Source organism: Dama dama, chromosome 28, assembly GCF_033118175.1.
Source record: "Dama dama isolate Ldn47 chromosome 28, ASM3311817v1, whole genome shotgun sequence".
NCBI classification, from domain to species: Eukaryota; Metazoa; Chordata; class Mammalia; order Artiodactyla; family Cervidae; genus Dama; species Dama dama.
In genome coordinates, this window is record NC_083708.1 from 45,877,090 (window position 1) to 45,886,019 (window position 8,930).

At 34.9% G+C, this 8,930-nt stretch overlaps 1 non-coding gene across 1 annotated transcript; it reads right to left on the reverse strand.

Moving 5' to 3' along the window:
* Nucleotides 1-477: 477 nt before the first annotated feature.
* On the reverse strand, nucleotides 478-550 carry TRNAC-ACA (transfer RNA cysteine (anticodon ACA)). Its single transcript has one exon. It is a non-coding gene; the product is annotated as a tRNA-Cys (tRNA).
* Between the last annotated feature and the right edge of the window lie 8,380 nt (nucleotides 551-8,930).

Below are 8,930 nucleotides of genomic sequence, written 5' to 3' on the forward strand. Positions count from 1 at the left end.
GGTGAATGAAATTAGGTCTTGAATTTAACTGGAGCCCCATAACTGGAAAAACCATAAGTAATTTATTTTTATAGGCAAAACCCCAATAGTTATAGCACCCAAATGGAATTTGTGCAATTATCTCTTAGAATGAAGAGATTTCCCTTATTGTCTAAACAAAAAGGATGAATCAGAGAAGTATCAACTAGGTAATAATCTATTGACTATACTAGAAGAAAATGAGCATGAGGATTTTGTTAAAATTTTAATGTAACTTGTACCATATTTTCTTCTATTTTTATGATTTTAAATGTATCCACAGTCATCAATCATGACTTAGTGAAAAACCACATATAACCAATGAAAGTGAAAGTGAAGTCACTCAGCCGTGTACAACTCTTTGCGACCCCGTGGACTGTAGCCTACCAGCTCCTCCATCTATGGGATTTTCCAGGCAAGAATACTGGAGTGGGTTGCCATTTCCTTCTCCTAGAGATCTTCCCTGACCCAGGGATTGAACCTGGGTCTCCTGCATTGTAGGCAAACGCTTTACCATCTGAGCCACCAGGGAAGCCCTATATAACCAATGATCATATGGCAAAGAATGAATTTTTCCAGAGATATAAATATGTCATTTTGAGGATACACATATAAACTGTAAAGGCAGTGCTACCTTAGACATAATATTCTATTGCATCTTCGTACTTGTCATGAGCTTATACAGCACTTTCAAAATTGGGAATTTTGTCATGCAGAGCTTGAATCCTCTTGTTTTCATCCATTTCTAGTAAAATTTTTAACTTGACATTTTATTTTCAGTTATAAAAAGCCTTTAGGCTTTCAAATGTATAATACTAACTCAAATAAGCAGGAAAGATTGAGTGCTGTGGAGAAGACACATGTGGAGATAAAATGACATGTAAAATTATGAGCAGAAAATGAATAATAGAAATATTCTTTACATGTTTAGTACCTAACATATCCTTAAAATTAGTGAAACCTTATTATTGAAGCCAATAGTTTACATTCTCTTGTATTTAATTCTCTATTTCATTATAGTTCTTTCTTCACTTTAGGAATGTTTCAGAATTCTGATGGTCTACGACCAGCAAGATAAAAGAAATCATAGAAAACAGACACCTGGCATATGTTTGTGGCGTTCACATTTGAGGTACCAAGCCATCAGACAAAAACACATGCTCCTGGTAGTCGGCATATGAGTGATTATGGGAAAATGTTGGTTAATAGCATAACGTATCACTTTTGTAAGCTGAAAATCCATCTGAAGTAACATTAGTACTTGAGTGAGAAATGTCAATAGTGTAGCCGAACATTTTGAAAGTAATATTCTAAGAATTTTCTAATGCAGAGCTTGCAAAACAGACTCTTTCACAAAAATTTATAAGGCTTTAAGGCTAATAGCCCAGCAAATGAAGCAGTATAAATTTCAAAAACTTAAGTATTTTCTTTGACCAACTTCCAAAGTTTATAAGAAGCTCTTTATTTAAACACACACACATATATATATATGAATATATATATATAAATGTACTTCAGCAATCTTGCAAAGAAGGGTTCAGTTGCTTTCAAGCCTAATGAATTTAAAATATTATTTGTTACATCTCTGAAAACCCTACCATATCCATGGTGTGAAAACACCAAAAGTACATGGGATTTTAAAAGATTTCTGACACAGGGAGAGATTTCTTAAGCTTTTCTGAAACAACCAAACGAACACTGAAATTCTGAAATAAACCCAGGGTATCACATAGCTCATTTATAATTCTCATCTTGTAACAAGCAGGACACAAATCTTCCTTCAAGTATCTGATTATTTTAGTACTAGCACCTTGTAGAATTTCTTACTTGTGTCGGATTGCCTTCTCTGTTGGTTGAGGGAGATGGTGCAGAAAACAGACCATCATGATCACCATTTTAAAAATGAACAGGTTCATTTTACTTACTTTACCATACAACTGGAGTACACTTTATTCCTTTTTGAATGCACTCAGCTCAGCAGGTATTTTATACCAATGCCCTATTTTGGATGCTGTGATGCAAAAAAATTTTAAAAATTAAAAAAAAATCTATTCTCAAATAACTGATAATGTGCTTAGGAATATGTGATGCTTTTTTCAAATAAATATACTGCAAATTAGAATACGGTCCTTTAATACAGAAGAGTAAAGTTGTTATGGGCTTCTGTGACAACAGTGAATATTTCCAGTTCAGAAAAGCAGGAAAGACCTTAAACAACTAATATTTGGCTTGGTTCTTAAAAGATATGTTGAATTTCACTTTATATCATAAATGATCTATTTTTACTTTAGGCAGATTTTGCTGTAGTTTCATGAGAATTCAGAGACTCAGGGGCACAAAAAAAATTCTTCATACCTAAAGTTAACCTTGCATCCAGACACAAACTGCCTAGTTGAAATGTGAACAGTGTTACTAATATTTGTTTGAAGAATATATGACTAAAGACTAGCTTTCTCATCAAACCTATGATTTTTTCCAGTAGTCATGCATGGATGTGAGAGTTGGACTATAAGGAAAGCTGAGCACCGAAGAATTGATGCTTTTGAACTGTGGTGTTGGAGAAGACTCTTGAGAGTCCCTTGGACTGCAAAGAGATCCAACCAGTCCATCCTAAAGGAGATCAGTCCTGGGTGTTCATTGGAAGGACTGATGTTGAAGCTGAAACTCCAATACTTTGGCTACCTGATGCGAAGAGCTGACTCATTGGAAAAAATCCTGATGCTGGGAAAGATTGAGGGCAGGAGGAGAAGGGGACGACAGAGGATGAGATGGCTGGATGGCATCACCGACTCAATGGACATGGGTTTGGGTGAACTGAGGGAGTTGGTGATGGACAGGGAGGCCTGGCATGCTGCAGTTCTTGGGGTTGCAAAGAGTCGGACATGACTGAGTGACTGAACTGAACTGATCTGGGTCAACTTTTGAGTGGTTTCATTGGAATGATTGTAGCAAAATACTGACTAGAGTCACTTTAGGAACAAAAGGAGATAGAAAAACAGGAGACATTAAAAGTGGAAAATTATTATAAAATGCAATAAAGAAATGGGTCAACAACTGGACAGTAAAATGGTCAAGGAAGTTTTTAAATGAGATTATTAAAATAATATCTGTACATTGATGGTAATACTTGAACAGAGGGGTGTCGAGGATCTGAGAGAAAAGGGGAAATGTTCTAGCCAGATTCTGCAGTGAGAAGGGTGGGATTTAATGCAAATTGTGAAAAGTGTTTAGCACTCAGTCCTGTTTGACTCTTTGCAACCCCATGGACTGTAGCCCACCTATCTTCTCTGTTCATGGAATCTCTAGGCAAGAATACTGGAGTGGGTAGCAGTTCCCTTCTCCAGGGGATCTTTCTGACCCAGAGATCGAACCCAGGCCTCCTGCATTGTAGGCAGGTTCTTTATCTTCTGAATCACCAGTAGGAGGACCTATTATATAGAGGTGCAAAATAGTTCATCCTTGTGACTACACAGATGGCATTGAATTAAAAAGCAGATATTTTCCTGGGGATTTTTAAATGACATCTGTCATTATTTCAGTTTCCTCATAATAGCAAAAAGCAGTATCTTCTGCTGAGAGTAAGTATAGAAAATGAAGTGTTGTGGGGTTAAAGTAAAAGAGTTCATAAAATAGCCCTAAGAGAAATGAAAAAGTGGATTAAGTGACCTCATGAATTTAAAATGAGACCAACCTCCATAGTATGTTTATTTTTCTAGTCTTAACCAGCTACATAGGTGTAGAATACACAAAGTATATTTTAATTAGAAATATAACTTTGAAAGGCTATTTTGTGGAAGTGAAAGGGGACCAGAAGAGGGAAAGGCGTACACAAAGTTTTAACGATACAATCCATTTTACTTAGGCAAATAAATTTATTTGAGAAAAAAGCTGTAAGGGGTGTGTGAGAAAATGGAACCATAGTTCAGTTCAGCTCAGTTGCTCAGTCGTGTCTGACTCTTTGCGAGCCCATGAACCGCAGCACACCAGGCCTCCCTGTCCATCACCAACTCCCGCAGTTCGCCCAAACCCATGTCCATTGAGTCGGTGATGCCATCCAGCCATCTCATCCTCTGTCGTCCCTTCTCCTCCTGCCCTCAATCTTTCCCAGCATCAGGATTTTTTCCAATGAGTCAGCTCTTCGCATCAGGTAGCCAAAGTATTGGAGTTTCAGCTTCAACATCAGTCCTTCCAATGAACACCCAGGACTGATCTCCTTTAGGATGGACTGGTTGGATCTCTTTGCAGTCCAAGGGACTCTCAAGAGTCTTCTCCAACACCACAGTTCAAAAGCATCAATTCTTCGGTGCTCAGCTTTCTTTATAGTCCAACTCTCACATCCATACATGACCATAGCCCTGACTAGATGGACCTTTGTTGGCAAAGTAATATCTCTGCTTTTTAATATGCTGTCTAGGTTGGTCATAACTTTCCTTACAAGGAGTAAGTGTCTTTTTTTTTTTTTTTTTTTTTGTAAGTGTCTTTTAATTTCATGGCTACAATCACTATCTGCAGTGATTTTGGAGCCCAAAAAAATAAAGTCAGCCACTGTTTCTACTGTTTCCCCATCCAACTGCCATGAAGTGATGGGACCAGATGCCGTGATCTTAGTTTTCTGAATGTTGAGCTTTAAGCCAACTTTTTCACTCTCCTCTTTCAGTTTCATCAAGAGGCTCTTTAATTCTTCTTCACTTTCTGCCATAAGGGTGGTGTCATCTGCATATCTGAGGTTATTTATATTTCTCCCAACAATCTTGATTCCAGCTTGTGCTTCATCCAGCCTGGCATTTCACATGATGTATTCTGCGTATATGTTAAATAAGCAGGGTGACAATATACAGCCTTTTCCTATTTGGAACCAGTCTGTTGTTCCATCTCCAGCACTAACTGTTGCTTCCTGACCTGCATACAGGTTTCTCAAGAGGCAGGTGGTCTGGTATGCGCATCTCTTTCAGAATTTTCCACAGTTTATTGTGATCCACACAGTCAAAGGCTTTGTCATAGTCAATAAAGCAGAAGTAGATGTTTTGCTGGAACTTCTTTGCTTTTTCGATGATCCAGCAGATGTTGGCAATTTGATCTCTGGTTCCTCTGCCTTTTATAAAACTAGATTGAACATCTGGAAGTTCACGGTTCACGTATTGCTGAAGCCTGGCTTGGAGAATTTTGAGCATTATTTTACTAGCATGTGAGGTGAGTCCAGTTGTGCAGTAGATCGAGCATTCTTTGGCATTGCCTTTCTTTGGGATTGGAATGAAAACTGACCTTTTCCAGTCCTGTGGCCACTGCTGAGTTTTCCACATTTGCTGGCATATTGAGTGCAGCACTTTCACAGCATCATCTTTCAGGATTTGAAATGACTCACCTGGAATTCCATCACCTCCACTAGCTTTGTTCGTAGTGATGCTTCCCAAGGCCCACTTGACTTCACATTCCAGGATGTGTGGCTCTAGGTGAGTGATCACACCATCGTGATTATCTAGGCCATGAAATATTTTTTGCATAGTTCTTCTGTGTATTCTTGCCACCTCTTAACTTTGTTATGTGTGAAGAGTGTTATGTGTGTTGTATAAATCAACCTTACTCCTATACACATAGATATCAGTTTTGATTGTTATTTATGTTATCACTAGTATGCTTCACAACTTTTCCACAGGTTATTTGAGTTTTAACCATTTCTAAGGAAGGATTTTTTTTTTTTCCAATAACTTTCTAAAATAAACAGCACTGTCTTCATTTTAAAAATTAGAATAAGAAAATGATTAAGAAGTATGTCAGAGCCCATACTTCTTCTAGTAGAGTGAAAAGTAAAATGCAAACTGTTTTTACTCAGTGCCTGTGTTATTTCTCTTTTACCAAATTTTCTGTCCATTTTAACTCAAGATTTTCAAGATAGAGTATAGTGAAAAGAAATAAATACACAAAGTCCATTAAATACATTAAACTAATAGGTGGAATAACAATTCAGAACTATTTTTATTATGATGCAAAATATTATTTTGCATCATATTATTTGCATCATAATTATGCAAGAATTATATGCATCATAATTATGCAAGAATTATTTTAACCTGTAAGTAATAATGATGTCTGGCATTTGAATTCTACTTATGAGCTAAATAAGTAGTCTAAAAGATATCATTCTAACAATTTAGTTAGATGAATTATATTAACTCTCTTGTAAAGATTCTAAAACTGTTAAGTGCAAAAATTTTACAAATGCACATAGCTGAAAGGAACAGTTTTTGTGGCGTTAAATCTCTAGGTTACTCCAGTATACCAAAATGCCTTTCAAGTAAATGACATATGCAAAAAATTCCATTCAATGCATTTAATGCCATAAAGATAATAAACTAAAAGAAATTTTGTGTTTAATATCTTAGAAATGTGTGATTTCTTCTTGCTATTTAGTCACTAAGTCATATCAGACTCTTTGCAGCCCCAGGGAAGTGTAGCATGCCAGGCTCCTCTGTCCTCCCCTACTTCCTGGAATTTGCTCAAATTCGTGTCCATTAAGTTGATGATGCTCCTCATTAAATGAATATTTGTATGGCTTTCAGGAATATAAATGAATAATATAAACTGGAAAACTTCAAGTTAATTATTTTTCCTTCCTTCGGAGAATGGTTCTGTAGAGTCACACATTTATCTACAGTTCATCCAAATTATAAATAGTGTTAGAAAGTAACATATGCTAGGCAAAAAGTAAGTTTAATTATATTAATTTATAAAATGTATAAGAAAATGTGTGAAAATCCTGGAAGCATTTAAGCAAAAAATTATAGTAACATTAAAAACTAAGCTGTGAGTTTCTGTGTCCAAGGGCTATTTTTTATATCGTATTAATTTGTCAGTACTTCTTTTTACAAATCAGAAATCAAAGTTAAACCTTAGTTTGTTTCTTCTTTTATTTTATTTCAAGTAGCACATGTCAAATTCATAGTATATCAGAAAGTGCCCTTTCAAATACTACGTAAATGGTAATTATTATTTATATGTCATATAGCATCATAACAAAGCATCAATCGTTTTGTTGGGGAAAACACTGAGATACAATGTTTTATTAGAATAAATCTTTATGGAAGCCTTTTTCTTAAAAATTAAAGCAAAGTGAGATTCTTAGGTTTTTTCACATTCATAGTACTTCCAAGAACTTTATGAACCTTTGGACAAATTTTGCTTTTACTTAATATGTTTTACCTAAGAATCTCTGAAATTGATTTAACTGGGTCATGAAGACAATACTATTCATTTATAGATAAGATGAAACCAGGCTTTATTAAGCAAAAGTTTAGATCATTAAACATTTGATTTTTTGTGATTTTATCTCCAATTTTACAAGTATAAACTATTACTTTTTAAATGGTTTACTTTTTTAAGAACAGATTTTTTGATGTGGCCCATTTTTAAACTCTTTATTGAATTTGTTGCAATATTACTTCTGTTTTATGTTTTGGTTTTTTGGCCACTAGGCATGTGGGATGATAGCTCCCTGACCACTAATCAAACCCACACTCCGTGAATTGGAAAGTGAAGTCTTAACCACTGGACAGCCAGGTAAGTCACTGAAATGTTACTTGTAAAGTAATTGTTCCTCAAGAAAAGAAAACAAATCACCTGGTAACTAGTTCCCAATGTGCCTTTAGCATGAATTAGAAATTTACCCAACTCAAATTAGTTTAAGTAGAAAAAAGTGGAATTTATTGTTCCACAATATTCTAAATAAAAAACAAAAACTGGCATGATACCTTTGTTCCTCTCATTACACAAATTTAGGATATGTTTCCTGATTTTCAGTCTATCTGCAACAAACACAAAATAAGCATAACTATCATAAATACTTATGTTACTTTTTCCAATCCTATATCTGTACAGGATAACTATCCCCATCTCTTAGTGTCACAGGAACTGCTTAAGCGCAGAAGGTTGCCTCATGGACCATAATTCCTCTCATGATAAGTGCAACTACTGAAAAGATTTCTTCTTGAAGATCTTTTTGACAGTAAACAGAGAATAGGGGATTCTAAAGGCATCATTTTTTTTTTTTTCAGTATCTAAACTAAGATTCTTGAGAACACTGTGTTAAATCACTCAGAAAGTATCCATAATGTTGATAAAGACAATGTCAAAAATGACTGAAAAGTCTAAAAGAAATACTTTATGAAAAGAGAAAAGTAATACTTTTTCTAAGTGAATGTATTTCATATAATATATGACTTTAAATGTTATATGCAAAGATGTTAATATAATATCGTAAATATTAAGTACTAAAATTATGTATTGACTTTGCCTATGTTAAAACATTTCCTAATTTTAAAAATGAAGTATTTTCTTATATCATAGCATACATAGTAATATAATATAAATAAACAATGAAAAGCACAAATAAATAATGAAAATTATTATTAATGCCCCTTCCCAAAAATGTACACATAGCATATGCTATATGGTTTTTACAGAGTGTGTACTCTTTATATAGGTTTAATTTTTTTTTTTTTAATCTACACTCACATGGTGAACTTATCCAGTCTTATAATTCTGGATATCATTCATATGCTGGTAACCTTCAAGGTGAGATCTCAAAATATTTCTCTCCAAATTCTAGCCTCATATGTCCTATTGCCTACAATGTCTCCACTTTTATGTATGATACTTATGCAAGATTTAATGTACCTGAAACTGAAATCACAATGATTCTCTAAAACCATTTCCATCTTAGTTGATGTAAGTACCATCATCCCAGGTATTTGGTTCAAAATCTTGGACTTGTCCTTGAGTCATATATTTTCTGTTGCTCTCTTGAAATCAACTAAGCAGAAAAGCTTGTTCCTACTACCTTCAAAATATTTCTGAGGCCTGACTACTCACGATTCTTTTTATCCCTTTGTTTCCCATAGCATGCATTACCTGCCAAT